Below are 18538 nucleotides of genomic sequence, written 5' to 3'. Positions count from 1 at the left end.
GTAGTTTATTCCTAGGTGTTTTATTCTGTTCGATGTGGTAGTGAGTAGGATTGTTTCCTGAATTTCTTTTTCTGATCTTTTGCTGTTAGTGTATAGAATTGCAACAGATTTCTGTGTATTAACGGTGTACCCTGCACTTTCCCAAGTTCATTAATGGGCTTGAGCAGTTTTCTGGTACTGTCTTTAGGGGTCTATGTATAGCATCATGTCATCTACAAACAGTGACAGTTTTACTTCTTTTTCAATTTCAACTCCTTTTGTTTTTCTTCTGATTGCTATGACTAGGATTTTGAAAATTATGTTGAATAAAAGTGGTGAGAGTGGACATCCTTGTCTTGTTCCTGATCTTAGAGGAAATACTTTCAACTTTTCACTGTTGAGTAGGATGCTAGCTCAAGTTTCTTCCTGTCTCATGGGCTATGTTCCTCTACTCCGATGGATCACTTCGTGCCGGAGTTCAAGCTGTTCCCCTGACTTCTACTCTAGGTCATCAAACCTGTCTCAAAACCAGGGTGGAGCCCTCAGGCCCTGATGGACCAGGCAAATGTGGGCTTCTAGAGTGCTGGAAAGAAGCCCTGCCAGTATGTTGGCGTGTATTCATCTTTTAGGCAATATTAAATGTATGGCTGTTTATGGGACATTGACAAGGGAGGGTCTTTTTTAGGGCTCTAATACTCAAGGCGTGCAACAATAGTCCCTCTGTCTTGACTACAGCCCCTGAGTGTGAGCACAGAGGGAATAGCGACAGGGCTCATGGCCTTAACAGTGAGTCTAGACTGTTCGATGGGACAATGCAAACCAGAGCTGGGAGCCTGAATGTGAATGCTGTCTGGGATGAGGGGTAAGGGGTGAGGCCTTTTCTTTTCAGGAAGGAAGGCGAGCATCCCACTTCAATCCCAGGAACAGGCAGAAGTTAAGAGTCAAGAGGAATATCAACATGTTTAAAGAGAAAATGAATATCAACCTCAATAGTGGCTTCTGGGAGAAGCAAGGACAGTTTAACAAACTTTAAAGGTAGTATAAATATAAGACTATTCAAGCAGACTAAATAACCACTGAATACGCTGTCTTAATTCCATATGCATTTTCAGAAATCAGATTTATTTGATGCTATAATGATTATTTTCTGAATCCTTTCAGGTATATCATTGCAAATCTGATTTTTAACTTATTAAATGGTCACTTAGTTATCAATTTCTCAAAAATAATGGTGCAGAAAAAATTTTCTATTAATTATTTGCTGATAAATGACCTGGCTTGAGGATAAGTAGGAAGATTAAAGGAATCAAGTAGAAGAACATTTAATTTCAATATGTACCTTGACACAGTAATTAAGTTATTCCAAATTGTCAGTTTTACATTTGTATCAGAAACTGCTTTAGAACTGTACAAAATGCACATGTATTTTATTATGAATTTTAAAACGTTAAAATTATGAAATATTTTTGAAAGACAGGTATGCATATCTAATATATAAGCATTATATATGTACTTATAAGCAAATGTGTGTGTTAATTATCCATTAATTAATATCCAAGTACACCATATAATGAGGAATATTACCACCTGAAGAGAGACATATATAATAATAAAGAGATGATTCATCAAGAAGAATTACTGTATATAAAACTAAGTTCAAAAATTTAAGACAAGTCTGGTAGAAGTGAAAATAAGCAAATCCAAAATTACTTCTGGAGCATTGAACAACCCTCTCCTGGTAACTGAAAGAATAAACGGGCCTGCAAAACACAAGCATACAGAACCCCTGAACTACACCGACCTCCTGGTTTTAGCGAACTGACATTCTGGAGGACGCTGCACCCAGCATCAGAGGAATTCACATGACTGTGAGGTGCAGTGAGGCAACTGTCAAGACAGCCTGTCCTCTTGGCCATAAAACAGATATCGACACTCACAAAGGCACTGAAATCACACTAAGCACGTTCTCTGAGCACAACACAAGGGAACTAGAAACGTCAGCAACACACAGGTATCTTGGCAACATCCAAATAGTTGGTAATTAAACAACATTCTTTACATAATCCAATAGTCGAAGAAGCAATCTGAGGGAAGTTATACTGTCTTAACTGAATACACATGAAGCAGAACCATGGAACTGCATCGGATGTATCTAAGCAGTGCTCAGAGGGGCTTTAATCCATGGAATGCTTATGTTAGAAAATGAAAAACAGTCTCAAACCAGTAGTATACGTTTCCAAATTTTGAAAACAGAAAAAGAAAAAACCAATTAAATTCCGAGAAAAGGGAAAATATAAGAGCAAAAATCAATGAAATAGAGAACACAAAACTAGAAACCAGTGGAACCGAAACCGACCTTATGAAGAGATTAAGAAGATTATTAAAATTATAGCTAAGGTGATCAAGGAAAAAAAAGGAGACATAAATTGCCAATATTACCAATAAAAGATTTAGCTCACTGTAGACCCTAATGGCATTAAAAGGGTGAAATAATTTTAAAAAATCATAAGGCAATACATCCAGTAGACTAAATAGAAAGTGTACAATCTGGACCCAGAGACCGGTGACCACAATTACCAAGAACTCACTATTCCAATTCCAAACGTCTTCCCTGGTAAAATCTACCAAGGAATTTGTGGAAGAAATAAGCGCAATTCAATACAAAGTCTTCCAGAAAATAAGAGAAAACACATTTCAATTTACCTGATGAGACTAGAACTACACTAAAAGCAAAAGCATAAAAAAATTACAAGAAAAATAGAGTACAAAGCAGTAGTCCACATGAGCAGAGATACAGCAATCACTTACCCAAATTTCTAAAAACCAAATCCAAAAATAATGAGAAAAATGTAGGATGACCCACTGAAATGCATCCCAAGAAAGCAAGACTGTATCGACACTTGAAAATCACCTTACTGCAGTTCCCTATAAAATACATTAAAATAAGAAAAAAGTATATAATTCCATTATATGAGTTTAGGCCAAGTCCATTCCTGATGAAAATGCTCAACCAAAGTAGAGAGAGGAGACTTTCCCAACCTCATACGAGGATGCCATCAGCCTCCAGGAAAGACCTGCTCTAAGACGCGCGCGAGGAGGGCCTCCCTCGCCTCCCTGCTCACATCTGCGCACGTAACCAAAGCAGTGAGGCGAGATGCTGTTTTCCAAAGGTTAGAAATGAAAAGGCAACGTAAAAGTGTTTTTAGTTGAAGATATAAAATAATTTTCAAAGAAAATCCAAACATTCTGAAAAACACAACCAAAATAGATGAGTTTAGCAAATTTTCAGGAACAAGCCTGAAATACAGAAACCAATATTTTCCATAATTACCAATAAAAAATTAAAATTAAAATTTACAAAATACATTGGCAATAGCATCAAAACTCTGGAATACTTAAGGTTAAAGGTAAAGTATGTGTGTGCAATTTCTCTGCTGAAAACTATAAAATATTGTTGAGTAAAACTAAAATATAAATTAACCTCTTAAAGAAAAAAGCATATACCATATTTATGGTGATAAAATTAATAATGTAAAATGGTCAATTCTCCCAAAAGTTACTTAGAGATGCAACACAATAAAAATTGCAACAGCTCACTTTTTTGAAATGCATAAGCTCTTTCTAAAATTTATTTGGAAAACAAATGACCTAGAATAGCCAAAATGACTTTGAAAGAGAGCATTAGCCGGTTTTCAGGACTCTCTATCGAGGAACAGAAACAGTGCGTACTGGCATAATGACTGACGGCTGTGCACTAGTAGAACAGAACCGGAAAACCCTTACTGATGGGTGACGGCGGCACTGCATGTTCAAGGAGTAAGGATAACCTCTTCAATTTACACGGAAAGTCATAAAAGCTAAACTGACAGACTTCATTACATCAAAAGCTCTTGGTTTTGAAAGATACTGCTAACCAAACGAAAGGAGAAAACACGGATTGGGAGTCGACACTTGAAAAACAGGTAAGTGATTAAGAATTAGTAGCAAATATGTATAAAGAAATTTCCAACCTCTGTAATAAAAAGACATAATCCAATATATAGTGGGCAAAGTATTATAGAACTTTATAAAAAACACAGATGTCCCGTAAAAAGATGGAAAGGTAATTCATTAATAATGAAATGCCAACTAAAACCATACTATGACACCCTGTTTTCCCACTAGAATGGCTAAAAACAATTAGACAAAAAATTGACAAAACCAAGTGTGGGCTAGGACACGGAGCAACGGGCACCCTTAAACACTGCTCATGTAAATGCCAAATAGTACAGTCCATTTTGAAAGCAGTGTGGTCGTTCCTTACAGAATTAGACATTCTTATCATAAGGCCCGGGATTCCACCAGACTTCTCCACTCAAGTGAAATGAAAACATGAGGACACCCACGTGACGCATGTTTCCGACTGTTGATCGTAACCACCCGTATGCGGGGACACCACATGCCCACGGGCTTTTGAGAAACAGATGATGGTGAATCCACAGCAGAACAAGACACAGCACGACCAGCACGGGACTCACGGCAGCACTGGCGCACCCAGCAGCTCTCTGCCAAGTCAGAGAGACCACACGTCTACGCGGGTCCGATTCCAGTTACAGGTCCTTGCGCAAAAGGAACATTGAGAGGGAGACCAGGATGAGTCAGGGGAGGAGCAGGACAGGGGGCTGGCCGCACAGCGGATAAAGGAACACTCGGGGGCTGAAACGGCAGGTCTTGTTTGTGGTTGTAGTTAAGAGACCTGGAAGTCCTTCTGTCCAAGCCCCTCACAGGCGCCCTTAAAGACAGTGCATTTTACCATGTGCCACTTAGGTGCCTCACAAGCTGATTAAAAAGAAACTGAAAACTCCCACTGCAACACGGTCCCCGGGGTGCAAAGCGAGGAAGACGCACGTGGCGGGAACCGGGGAGGCGGCCGGGGGCAGCGAGCCCGCCCAGAGCCCCTCCTGCGTCCACCTGCTGACTGAACGGATGCAGAGGCGCCACACGGTTCAGCCCCCTGTGACCCTCCCCCCTCCCGGCAGCTGCTTCCATCTAAAACACCTCAGCAGTGTCGCAGGTCACAAAAGCAGCCTCACTAGTGTTTGCCTCCGCTGCTCCCCGTGCCCCCGCCCCAAACAAGCAACCCCGTGAGAAGACCCTAAACCTGGATGCAGGCTGGAAGGAGGCTCCCGGGCCACAGTCTCGGTAGTAACAGGAAAACGTACCTGACCACCTCGTCCTTCTCCGAGTCCTGCGCTGTTAGAGGCACTGTCTCCAGGGACAAAGGATAGAGGGTCTCAACTCCTCCTGCCCGCTGGGCTTTTCGGTATTTCTGGGGCTGGACTCCGAGGAATGCCTCTCCCGGGTCCTTCACTAAGGCTGGCTCGATTCTCACCCTCTCCCAGTTGTACGCAGAGCTCTCTTGCATGAAATACTTCCCACGAGCCAGGGCCTTTCGCTGGAGTCCGTGGGATTCCTCCACGGCCTGGATCGTTTACTCCTCGGCCTTCCCCTCCCGGGTCTGACACGCCGGCACCGATGCCCGCCTCACACCCATCAGCCTGCAGAATCCCACCCACGGGAGACGCCTGGATGGCCAGGAGGCACCTGCGCCAATGGAACTGCAGCACTGCCCACAGTGGTGCTCCCTCCTGAAGGCTAAATGTCTGAGGGACAACCTCGCCCCCCAGGACTGACGAGCTAAAGCAGGGGCAGAGGTGGCGGGGCGGCGGGAGGTGCCGTCCAGGGTCCTCCCCCACAGACAAGGCCAGAGCCCTGCTCCCCGTGCCGCTCCGGCTCGCCTAAGACTCACAGGGCACTCATGTGCCCTCGGCAGACGTCTGAGGACAATGACACTGAGCCCCCACGACCCCTTACCGGTGCCTGGCGACGGGAGCCCGGTCCTGCAGCCGTCGCCTCCCCAGGCGCTGGGCAGCTGTCCTGCAGCAGAGCACACTGCGGGTCTGGCTCGCTCGGTCCTCCCAGGACCGCCAGGGAGACGTGTCCAGGCGTGACGTAGTGGAGACAGTCTGGCTCTGAACCCGGAGGAAGCGGGTCTGCATTTCAGCTCCTCACTCAATGGACGACACTGAACCTGCCTGTATAGAACAGGTGTAACAATAATTACACACCAGGCCACAGGGAAGGTTCGAGATCGCCCTCCGTTCTTAGCACAGGGCTTGCACACGGACGATGCTTAGAAGCAGTAACTGCTGGTGTTCCTGTCAACTATACGTGGGTCATTTAAAATAGTTTCATTTAAGCGATATTTATATTTTAATGAACATAACAATAAGAAAAAAGGCATGTTGATTGTTTAACAGGAGACCCAAATAGGCCATGACTACTCTGTTTGGGGGGCGGGGCACAAGGACCATGAAGACTACCCCGGCACCAGAGCCCCTGTCCCCCCGAGACCTGCCCCTTGCCCACGAGGCAGAGCCTCAGGTGTGGAGGCTCGTCTGTGTCCATTCGCCTCTCTCGGCCGCCTCCAGGGTCCTCCATCCGCCGGGAGAGACGAGGAAGGGACCGGGCACAGAAGGCATGTGGGCGACTACTGGGCCTCAGACTCGGACCCACTCTCTCCTGCGATGGAGAGGGTGCTGTCACCCGCACGAGGTGGGGGCCGGGAGTCTCTCGTCAGAGGTCTGGGTTTAGGCAAGATTGTGTTGAAGGAACAGAGGGTGACCCCCGCCTGGGACCAGTGGGGATGTTCTGGGCGCAGAGAACAAGGCACGCAGACCCCTCACTGATCCGGGGGCCAGGCGCCCAAGATCAGGGCGCCTGCAGATCCCGCGTAAGGAAAACTCCTAGGAGCTTCGGTTCCCCAAGGTGCTGCGGACCTGGGTCTTGAAGAGCCAGCAGGAATCTGACAAGTAGCAACAGCTGATGACCGAAGGGGAGGTGCACGTGCCAGAGGGAACACTGTCGACCTCTGGGGCACAGCCCCAAGGGGCACAGCGGGGCGCTGGCAGGCCCTGTCCTCAGTGGGCAAGCAGCCTGCGAAGCACCGGGGGCACGGCGGCCCTGCGGGGCGGACAGGGAAGCTGAGACGCCTTCCCACGCGACCCGGCTCTGCGCCACCCGCTTGGCTCTCCCAGGACATCAGCTGCGTGTGGGGTTTCCTCTGAGACGCCCCGACTTGCTCTGCGGGTCTAACCTCACTGCAATTCTGACACCATCTGCCGTCTCAAAGGACGGTTTTCTGAGAGTCGCCATATCTAGGGACCCGGACCCGGAAAGCCTTCCACTCCATCATGTCACCTGCGGCTCGGCCCACTTCCACCTGCCCGAGCCCACCTGACCTAGTGGTCTCCTGCTGGAACCCTGCTCCCAGGCTGTTTCTCTGGCTGTACGGCTGAACCCCACGGCCACGTCCAAGGACGGTTAGGGCAACCGTCTCCTTAACCGGGTCTCACGTTTCCCCTTGTCCCCAGTGCTGCCTGTCACTGAATCTTTGCTCATGAAATGCTTGAGGCAGAGCCTCTGGTGGACACTGACACGGCAAGAAAGGGAAACGCTTCAGAAACATCCTGCCCTTGAAAAGCTCTTCTATGTGGCAGATGAAATTACTTCAACTGCGAGCAAATGCAGAAAAGTGAAATTGCTTTAGAAAATCATTAGATCTATTTAAAAACTGTAAGATGCTGGTTAACTCTGAAAAAAAGGTGAAATATATATGCCATCATATGGCTGAATATCCACAACCCCAAAATGACAATTGTTAATGTCTCTGCCTTTTAGTTTTAATAAATAAAATACACAGATACACTTAGATTCCTCAGGACAGTCACAGGCCACCCTCGAGACTAGAGGGACGCCCTCCCTCTCCCTCCCTCTCCCTCCCTCCCCCTCCCTCCCTCTCCCATCACCATCCATCTACAGCCCTGCCTGCCCACATCATTTGGAGCAGATGATGCAACTAATCTGGTCACTGAGATTCTCCCACATCGAAACACGTCTGTCGTTCTAAATTTCCACCATTGCCCAGCAGAGTGGAATTGAGCCCCATGTGGGAATCTGAAGACACGCACGCGGCTTGCTCAGCTGGGGTCACGTCTCCTGTGAAGAAGGCTGGAGTGCCTAGCGCCCAGGGGCCTGCTGGCCGTTGGCCAGCCCTTCACGTGGCCCTTCCCAGACCGTGCAGGGGAAACGTGTTCTAAGAACCCCCGGAGCCACGTGGGGTGAGGCGCCCCCCCAGCCAGCCCTCCTGGAGGACGGGGTCAGTGCTCAGTGCTCAGTCCTGCCTCTGGGACCTCGAGGGCACAGGTGTCCCTGTTATTAGAGACTCGCTGAGGAGCGGGTGGTGTCCCTGCTGCATCTCTCTGTCCTGCACCTTCACAGTGCCAGCCGCTGAGAGCTTTTCCATAAATACTTATTGACGGAGGAAGAGGACGAAGATGAGTGGAATTAACGTGGAGCTGATGACATGTGAGGCCAGAGTCGTGAAGCTCTGAGGAACTGCTCTTGCGGACGGACTGGAGGAGAATTAGTCTCCACGGAACTTTATTCTGAAAGGGAGGCCTTGGACGCCTGGGCTGCTCCTCCCTTTCTTGTCGCAAATGCCCCGACTTTGGCTCAGAGGGCTTCCCAGCCCTGCTGGAGGCCCCCGTCCGAGTGGAGACTTAGGCCCCTCCACAGGCTGCCTCCGTGTCTCCTCCACTTCGGCGATACGGACCATGTGCACGAACCTTTCTGAGGAGCTCGGAAGAGCCTGGAGTATCTGCATGGTTCCTGCTTGCCTCGTCGATGCAAATTCCATTTCTGTGACAGCAAAGTAAAAACAACGGGAGGGCGACACACCTTCTAGCACGGCTAACGGCCGCTCTCGCGTGGTCATGCCAAACACTGGCCCGTGTATTCCAAAAGGCTGTGTGCTCTTGGGGTTACAGCAGAGTTCATTGCTTATATTTCAAATGTTTCTACTGTTTTACAGTTAGCACTGCTGAACAAAAACGAATTTTTCTCAGAAGCCTCTTTTCCACTTTGCTTTCCTACCACTGTTTTCCTACGTGCCTCTCACAGCAGTCACAGGAGAAACACAGACAGACGTCATGCAAAAGAAATCGTTAAAAAACGATGAGGCCTTTCCTGTTCCTTTTGTAGGTAATGCGATTGGCATGAGAAGCTTTTGATTTATAACATGATGCAAAAAAGTACTAACTCCCCGTGTACTAGTTCACAGTTTAAAAATTATTTTAGGACCCCCCCCCCCCAAACACAGCAAGGGTGGGTGGTGGTGTTTTGCATGTGACTATTTATTTTACACAGAATCACTTCTTCTGGCCTAATACCTTTACGCGTTACACACAGTGTCTCCATCACTTAAAATGCTGTATCCTTGAAAGACCATGTCTGAGTTATCAGATTATCTGCCTCGTTTATCCTGTACATTGGCTAATATTTATCCAGGTTTCATTGCATCGTGATTAAGTTACATTAAAACTGGAATGTATGGAGTATGAGTTACCCAGACCTGATTTCATTTCTGAATTTGGATTTCTGAAAATAGTCACAAAACCTAATTTATCTCAGATGTATAATCATAACAAATTTCTATAGTTTTTCTTTTTTGTCTTTCTGCCATTTCTTGGGCCGCTTTCGCAGCATGTGGAGCTTCCCAGGGTAGGGGTCCAATTGGAGCTGTAGCCACCGGCCTACGCCACAGCCACAGCCACGCAGGTTCTGAGCTGCGTCTGCGACCTACACCACAGCTTATGGCAATGCCGGATCCTTAACCCACTGAGCAAGGCCAGGGACCAAACCTGCAACCTCATGGTTCCTAGTCAGATTCATTAACCACTGAGCCACGACGGGAGCTCCCAAATTTCTACAGTTTCTGAAACTTTATCCAAGGAACTGCAGCTTATCTCAAATAATCAAATTCACATTTAGCTTTATTCACTGTTCACTGCCTAAGAAAGAAGCATTTACTGACTCGAGTTTAGCAATGCAGCAAACATGTGTGTTCCGTGGAAGCTCCATCCCAATCACTAAATACCAAGCAGAGACTTTTGCAAAATAAGTAAGCAGAGGATTATTGGCAACTGGACATGACTGAGTAGTCATTTCTCGGTCCTAAATGGTGACGTCAGCAGCCTTTCAATGCGATTCCAGCAGAGGGAAGCTGACTTTGCAGGAAGGCGTGTCCCTCGGAGCCTGGACCCCCGTCTGGGCTGCCCATTCTCTGGGACCCAGGCAGACGAGGAGGAAGCCTGCACAGGCTCTGAAAGTTTCTGGGTACACGTGACACCCGCTTCCAGCTGAGGCTTACGGGCGTGAGGGGATGTGTCATAGGCACACCTGAACCGAACAGGGCGGGCGGGGACTCGGGCGCACACACCCCGCCCAGGTGAGGCGTGGATATTCCACACGGAACCACGGGTGGCGTGGCGATGGGCCCAAGGTGCTTTTCCAGCCATGACAATTGGGACCTTTTCTGGCTTTAACTTTCTGGAGTCTCACTGTCTCCATCCTTGGCCACAAGCCCATCCTGAAGGACGGCTGCAGCGCAATGAGACAGCCGCACACGCCTGGACAGGCTGGGCCTCCCAGGAGGCCCCAACCAGCCCTGTCAGCAGCCGTGCTGCTGACCGTCGGTGCGGAGGTCCCGTGGACTCCGCACTTTCACTCCCAGGCGACCCACTCCCTTCTACACATAAAGAAGGTGGGAACCGAGGAGCTCAACTGAGGCCACAGTGACGCAACGGTGAAGCCAGGCCGGGTCCCCCCGGAGGAGGCTCGGCCTCGTAAGAGCGGGGACGCAGCGGGCCTGGACGCTGTGGAGGCGGCCACACTCCCCCTCCCCTCCGGGGGGCAGCGGGCCGGGGGTCCCCGACGTGCAGTGGACTCTGCGGCGACGGGCACTGGGCCAGCCACACCCGCGACCCTGCCCATCAGACAGGCCTGGCCTTGGCGCCCTTCAGGCAGGGAAGCTCACGTTGCGGCTGGAGGAAGCCACGGGCGTTACTGACCTGGGGACGGGCGACCCTGCCAGGAGTGAGGGCTCCTGCGCTGAGGGGGCGCGTTTCCAGCGTCGCCAGAGCACAGGGGACAGCGAGGGTCTGCCGTTGTCGCGCGGCGCTCAGGTTTGGTTGTCTCCGGTTCAAAGCTGAGGCCCGCAAGGCCAGGCTCACCCGGAACCCGCCCGGGCCCGTCCCGCGGGCCGGCGGCCTAGCCGACGTCCAACCCACCGTCCACCCGACGCCTGACAGGCCCAGCGTCGCCCGGATCACAAGGGTAACGGCGAGAGAGGACACCGAACCTCCGGAAATGCCCCCCGACACACCGCCTTCCGTGCAAACCCATCCCTGAAGAGAGGAGCTGCTTCCTGGTTTGGTTTGTGTTTTTCCGCTTCCCTCGGCCCCCAGGCTGCCACCCCTGCAGGCTGCCTGGGCCGCTTCAGGCTCTGGGCCCTTCCGCACCGGGAAGCAGCCGCGACGGCCTCCCTTTTCACCGGTGACGTCAGATACATTTACTCCCTAAGGGTCCCTGCCAAGGGATTTGTTCATCACCCGACCCACCTCTTCTTGCCGACTGTCTAGTTGGGATTCTTCAACAGTGGGCACTAGCAAGCGTGTCTCCTTCTCTGTCTGCATCTGCATCTAATGTCTTCCTTTGTCTTTCTAGGGCCGCTCCCACAGCATGTGGACGTTCCCAGGCTAGGGGTCTAGGCGGAGCTGCAGCCGCCAGCCTACACCACAGCCACAGCAACACCAGATCCAAGCCGCATCTGTGACCCACACCACAGCTCACAGCAACACCGGTCCTTAACCTGCTGAGCGGGGCCAGGGCCTGAACTCGCGTCCTCATGGAGACTAGCTGGATTCATTTCTGCTGTGCCACAAAGGGAACTCCTCTCTACGCTATTATTAATATTTATTTGTAATATTTACATATTTGTACATGCATGTAAACTACATGCCTGGAGCTTCAGAGAAACCATTTTAACTCCTTTTACTGTCTTTACTCAGTACCCACATTAAGTGACTAGGACACAGGTAAATGTTTCTGCACAGACAAATGTTCCCATTTCAGTTTAATGGCTGCTCCCAATACTGAGATGAGCTGGATCGGCTATATAAAGACATCCAGTCCGGACATGAAGAGAAATTAAATGTTTCTGCTGTGTGCAATCCCACAGGATGTGGGAAGGAGGCCCAGGGTTATTAGATAATAACCTTCTCTATTTCTGGAAGTTTTCTATTAAAGGACAAATTGTTCGAATCAACTTCATGAAAAAAATGATTTACTGTAATCAACATACTTCATTTGATTAGCAATATCCCAAGTGTAATAAATGCATATAGATCCATACCATATAAAGCATATACACACCACACCACATTGTGGGGATTCTGCATTCATCTCAAGGTCATGCCAAGTACAGAACTATACAATTGACATTTTATTTTTCTCTCAGATACTGAAAACCCTTTACGTTTAGTCAGTTCAAACTTCTAGATATTTAGCAGATATAAAAGCAGGACCAAAAACCTTTAAGAAACATCTTTCCACAAAGTTCTTTTTCCTAATTTTTGGAATGTATTAAAGTATCAGGAATCATTAATACATTGCTATTAAGGAATGATTAAGGTATCTGATATTTGAGAGGCATGCTAATTTTAAAATACATTTAGGAGTTCCTGTCGTGACTCAGCAGGTTATGAATCTATGCGGGTTCAATCCCTGGCCTTGCTCAGTAGGTTAAGGGTCCAGCGCTGGCATGAGCTGTGGTGTAGGTCACAGATATGGCTGGGATCTGGCGTTGCTGTGGCTGTGGTGTAGGCCAGCAGCTGTAGCTCCGATTGAACCCCTAGCCTGGGAACTTCAATATGCCACAGGTATGGCTCTAAAAAAAAGACAAATAAAACTATATTTAGACATAAATGTTTACCTTTTCTGTCAAGTCAGTTTCGGTACATGGACAAGAAGTCTCACGGAATTTTGTCTGAACGCAAACCAAAGTTCCCCTGACCCCCACACGCCACTTCTGTGACCTTTGTTTGTCCTTCTTCAGAACCTGTCCTCACACACATACTGCTGTTGACTCTGCTGCCAACCTGTCCCATTGGGAAGCACGCTGCAACCTACACTTCCAGGAACTGAGAGGTACAGCCGAATTCCCTCACGGTGCATCCATTTTTAATCAGATGGTGTTTCCTGAACATTCATCCTACTTCGGCCTGCGTGTCCTCCATCCAGACCAAGAGTTTCCACGAGCACTCAGTTCTCCCGTGAGCTCCAATGGCCTTGGTGCTGGGTACAGACAATGCCTCTCCTACAGAATCACGCAGGACACGCCAACTACTCAGATCCCCGTGCTCCACCCAAACCTGCTGAACGCACCTTGCAGGCAGTGGCCTGAAATGCAGCCTCTTTTCATAGCCACACAGAGGTCATCACTGCAGGATATGCCAGCAGAACGGCCCAATGATGTCACTAATCCCTGTAACCTAATCCGTTCTCTTTCCATGGCAGAAAGGCCTTTTCAAACGCGGTTAAGGCCACAGACCTTAAAACTGAGACGTTACCCTGGATTATCCAGTGTGCCCGTCTACTCACAGGGGCCCTCAAGAGCAGAGAATGTTCTTTGTGGGGGAGGCAGGAGACGGTGGCAGAAGGGGATCTGAGAGGCTCCAAGAGTGAAAGCAGCTTGACCCCCTGGATGGAGGAGCCACGAGGAAACCTAAGACATTCAGGAAGCCTCCAGCAGCAACCATCAGCAAAGAGACCAGGGACCCCAGTCCTGCCACCGCAAGGACCTGAACCCCACAGCTACTGGAGCGAGCTTGGAAGCAGGTTATTCCCAGAGCCTCCAGAAGGGAGGCTGACAACTCACTCCAGGATGCAACTCCCGCCAGCAGGAGGCATCAGACAGGGTGTCTGTTCTGAACGCAAGTCTGCGAGACGCCTGTCTCCACGCCTCGCCAAGGCGTTTTCTCCTAAGGCCCACAGCTCCCAGGCTCCAGGCTGCACGACAGTCTGACCTGGACCCTGGACCTTGCTGGGCCTGGGATTGCGGACCCTCAACAATCCCTGGGGCTCCTCTTCCCATCACCATGGCTGCAGGTGCCACTTGCAGCAGGTGGTGCTGGGTGTCCGAGGCCTGGGTGTACCTTGGCATACACATAGCCACCACAGGAATGCTGCTTCCACCCTCGAGGTGGGACCTCCACACCAGTCAGGGGGGACCCTCCTCGTGCCGTCTCCACACCGGCTGTGGACGTGGAGAGCGCCCTCCTCCTGGGGACTGGCCGTGGCCCCCTCCCTGGCTTCCACCTCTTCCTGCTTGCCTTCTGCTGAACATCGAGCTGTGGATATCTCAGCACTTTTCCCCAACCAGGCCCAGTTAGGTTTTGCTGTTTTAAGGGAAAACTGTATTTTGAAATAGGACATTTGGGGTGTGAACGTGCTGACCTGACCGCGGTGTGCGTGGACCTCTGGGCATGGAGCCCGGGGCTCTGCAGCTGCGACGTGCGTCTCCAGGTAGTTCTGAGCAGCTGGTGTAACTGCTGAGGACCACACTCTCGGTACGCCTCTGTCCCTTCTGGCCCGTGTCATCATCGTCTCCCCCAGTGGACTGGAAGCTACCTGCTAACCTGATGGATCCAGTTCACGCTCAAGTACAAATGGTTGATGACTTGTTGAAACCTGTTACTCTCTTAACCCCAGAAGCGAACAAACTGGCAACTTCTGCAGTAAAGAAGGTGACAGAGCTGTTTATGGCTCCTGACAGCCACTGGGCCAGCCTCCCTTCACGGGCAGTCCTGGCCACCTCACCCTGCCGGCTCCACCCTACAGCTCACCGGGCTGGGGGATGGGCTGAGGGAGGTTTTGCTGAGCTAAGCAGTCTATTTATGTTCACAGTAGCCTGCCTATGGGGACCAATCCCCTAAAATTGGATTTCTTCTCTTTTATTGACAAACAATAAAATGGACAGTTAAAAATCAATTGGATGTTTGACCTGCATGTGTATGAATAGCCCCAGGTCCCATCCCACAGGACCGCGCTCTGGGGTCAGGGTGGAAATTGCCTTGTCGTGTGCTGTGGACAATCTCCAGTGAGGAAATTTCATTCCAGTCCCCCGCGGAGACAACGGGTGCTACTGGCCTGTGCTCGTGTGGGGCTGATCGCAGGCTGCTGCCCGCTTCGGCCTTGAGAGTCTCCCCGCTGTGATTCACAGCTCAGGAGCCGCGGGCACTGGGGGCTGCAGCTGATAAAACGCGGCGGTCGGCGCTGGAGACGAGGTGCTGCCGCAGTGGCCCCCCGCAGCCCCTCCGCGGCCAGGGAGGCCTGCACGGTCCGCGCGGAGGAAGCCCGCATTCAGGGGCTGGAGGGCGGGAAAGAAGGAAGAGCAGAGACCCAGAGACAGACACGCAGGGCGACCACGTCCACGTCCAGGTTTTGGGCTCCGACTGCTGCCCCTCGACGCCGATCGCTGCAAACTGCGAACCCCTGACTCTCATTTGCCGTGTTTGAGTCAATGTGATGGGTGAAGCGGGCGCCACGCGCCTTTAGGGGCACAGGATCCAGGGAGCCCACCTGAGCCTCCCTCCCGGAGCACTGCCCATGCCAGTAGGGGCACCCAGGTCAGCCCCGCACTGGGCCAGGGGCCGGGGTGTTGGCAAAGGACAGACTCTCCAGCCCCCAGAGTGAGACAGCAGCAGCACAGGACACCACAGCGCAATGGGACAGTGAGGGCACCCTGCTGCCCAGGGCCTGGAGGAGCCGGCCTGCGGCCATCATAGTCACTGGGCAGCTGCCCGGAACCCCTGTGCTTCTCGAGAGCAGGGCTGGGTTCCCAGGCGGCCGTGGCAGCGCGGGCCTGGGCGAGTTGGTCAGGAGTTCTCTCCAAGGACCCTGCCAAGGCAGCCACCCTGGGGGCGCGTCTGTCGAGGGACACCCTCCAGGACAGCACTGGACATATCAAGAGTGGCGACTGCAGATGAAGGGAGCTTGAGTCTGGAGAATTTGAATTCATTTGACTCTCTGTACACATTATTGTAGCAAAGAGAAATATTTTTCTCCAAGATAGATCTCCTTAAAAATGTGGAGAGCAGAAAAGTAAATTTCAGGGGAACGTAAATGGCTTTTATTTGTATCTGCTGATGAGTAACCTCTTGGTTGAGCTGAGGACTGAGGTCTGTGTTTGGCACTCTTGGGAAAACCATGAAGTCATTAGCACGTTTAAACTTTAGAAGGGACAGTTCACTGGGAGCACAACAAACAGAAAATGAATGACTTAGAGAACAAAGCCTCGGAACGCGGTGATTTCCCTCGCTCTGCTCTTGTTCATTCGCGGCGTCCGGTGGCAGTCAGCTCGCCCTAACAGGACAGTGATTTTCCCTCCTGGAAGCGGCGACGCTTCAGTGACCGATAAGGTGCATTATTTTAAGTACACGATAAGCTGGCGGCCGTTCCGCGGAGCCAGCTCTCCAAGTGGAAGGTCGTCATCACTGCCATTAGGAAGAAAGTGCTTTCTCACCATCACCCCCTTAAACTCTGGCCCTCCAGCCAGTGGAGAGGTGATCTGGCCCCACCGCAGCCTAAAGAGCTGGGTGGTGGGTCAAGGAGGCCAGGGCTGGGTGCTGACAATACGGGCTCCCCTGCCAAGCGGCCAACACTTTCCTGTCGCTGCAGCCACAGGATGCAGGCAGAGCAGGTGGCCTGGCGGAGGGAGCGCTTTGTCAGGTGCTTAAGGGGCCAGGTCTGACCCGCTGACATCTCCTAAGGGACACTCCTGGTGAACTTTCTGCCGGCAACAATGATGAGCTGGGTTTCTTTCTGCCTCATCTCTGTCCAGGATGAAGAAGTCTGACCACAGGGTCAGGTGTGAGGCCTGTCCTCAAAGCTTCCTCAGTCCAGGTGACCTCTCCTGGCCGCCTCCTGCTGGGCTCTCCGCATCACCAGGATGTTTTCAACACGGTAAGAAACCAGCATGGCGGGCAGCCAGAGGGTCCCAGCGGGTTGAGGACAGGGGCTGTGCACTCACCAGGGTCGGGGGGGGGGTTCCTTCCACTCTTCCCTTTGGTTTGGCTGAAGCTTCAGGACGGACTGAACTTGGCCTTGGTGGCGGGTGAGATAATGCTGAATGCGCAGTTAGTGCAGAGTTAAAGGCTCACCGAGCCCAGCCCAAGGGTGGGCCACACCACCACGACTTTCGTGCCATCCGAGACCCAGACACCCACTCGGACAGCACGCGGGAAGCTCTCGAGCAAGGAGGCGGTGGGTGGAGAGGGGCTGCCGTGCCAGGAGGTCGTGTCTTTGCAGAGACCCCTGGAGCTCCAGGAAGCCGGACGCCAGCCCCGCCTGACACCCGCCCACAGACAGATTCTTCTGGAGATGGAGGTGCCTGAGGGGTGCTCGGCAGTTGGGAAAATGTAGAAGTGGGAGGTGGCAGCACTGTTCACCTGAAGGATCCAAGCTGCCTGTTTTTGGTTTTATCATTTACTGCATCTTTTGGGGGAGAAGTTTTCGGTTTTCAGAAAAGTGAGAGGAAAACAGCACACACTGCTTTGGGGTGCTCAGAGCTCCCCATTATTAACACTTCTCCTTAACTGTGGCACACTTGACCGCCAGTACTGACACGACGCAGTTAATTAAAGAGCACTGCCTGCTCTGGTCACTCCACAGATTTGGACAAATGCGGAAAGACGTGCATCGGCCACAGTACGTCCCCCACCGCGTCCCTCCCGCCCTGGCCGACCCTGACCTTGCCACTCCCGCCACAGCTGGCCCCTTTCCACTGTCAGTGTTGGACTCACCCAGTGCACAGCCTTTTCAAACAGGCCTCACGTGCATTTCCATGTCTCTTCATGGCCAACAGCGCATTCCCTCTTCATGATGAGTACGAGTCTACAGTCTGGATGGATAAGTTGTTTATCCACCACCCGCTGAAGGGCAGCTTCTGAGTTTTGGCAATTATGAACAAAGCTGCTGGAAACATCCATGTGCAGAGTTCTGTGTGGTGATGTTTTCAATTAACTGGTAACTACCAAGGAGCATGAGTGTTGGTTTTAGATAGTTAAGAGTTTTATACAAAAAATTTTTTTGGGACTTTTGTAAAAAACTGTCTTCCAGAGTGGCTGTACCATTTTAAATTCCCACCACCAACAGATGAGAGTATCCACTGCTCCACACCCTGGCTGTTGTCACTGTTTTGGATTTTAGCTATTCTAACAGACATATGGTGACATCTTATTACTGATTTAACTTACATTTCCCAAAAGACACATGATGGGAGGCACCTTTTCATGTGATTATTTTCCTTGTGTATATCTTCAGTGATGAGTCTGTTCTTTTTTTTGGCCCAATTTTGAGTGTTTAAAATATTTTTATTAATTGTTGGACTTTAAGAGCTCTTTGCATATTTTTGATACTGGCCCTTATCAAACATGTTCTTTGCAATTTTTTTCCCCACATCTTGGCTTCTCTTTTCCTACTAGTTGTGTCTCTGGCAATGCAGATTTTCATTTTATTAGATTCCATCTCAGCAGGTCTTTCTCTCAGGGATTGTACTTCCAGTGTTGTGTATAAAGTCACTGCCACACTGAAGGGCACCCAGGTTTTCTCCTGTGTGCCT

At 50.5% G+C, this 18538-nt stretch overlaps 1 long non-coding RNA gene across 1 annotated transcript; it reads left to right on the top strand.

The window, feature by feature from the left end:
* The first annotated feature begins 16473 nt into the window (after window positions 1–16473).
* On the top strand, window positions 16474–18268 carry LOC125112861 (uncharacterized). The gene is made up of 3 exons (XR_007131277.1): window positions 16474–16647; window positions 16760–16881; window positions 17227–18268. It is a non-coding gene; the product is annotated as an uncharacterized LOC125112861 (long non-coding RNA).
* The last annotated feature ends 270 nt before the right edge of the window (window positions 18269–18538 follow it).

The sequence above is a fragment of the Phacochoerus africanus genome, chromosome 12 (assembly GCF_016906955.1).
Source record: "Phacochoerus africanus isolate WHEZ1 chromosome 12, ROS_Pafr_v1, whole genome shotgun sequence".
Lineage (NCBI taxonomy): Eukaryota > Metazoa > Chordata > Mammalia > Artiodactyla > Suidae > Phacochoerus > Phacochoerus africanus.
Note: the sequence above shows the minus strand (reverse complement) of the source record. Positions and strands in the feature narration are given on the sequence as shown.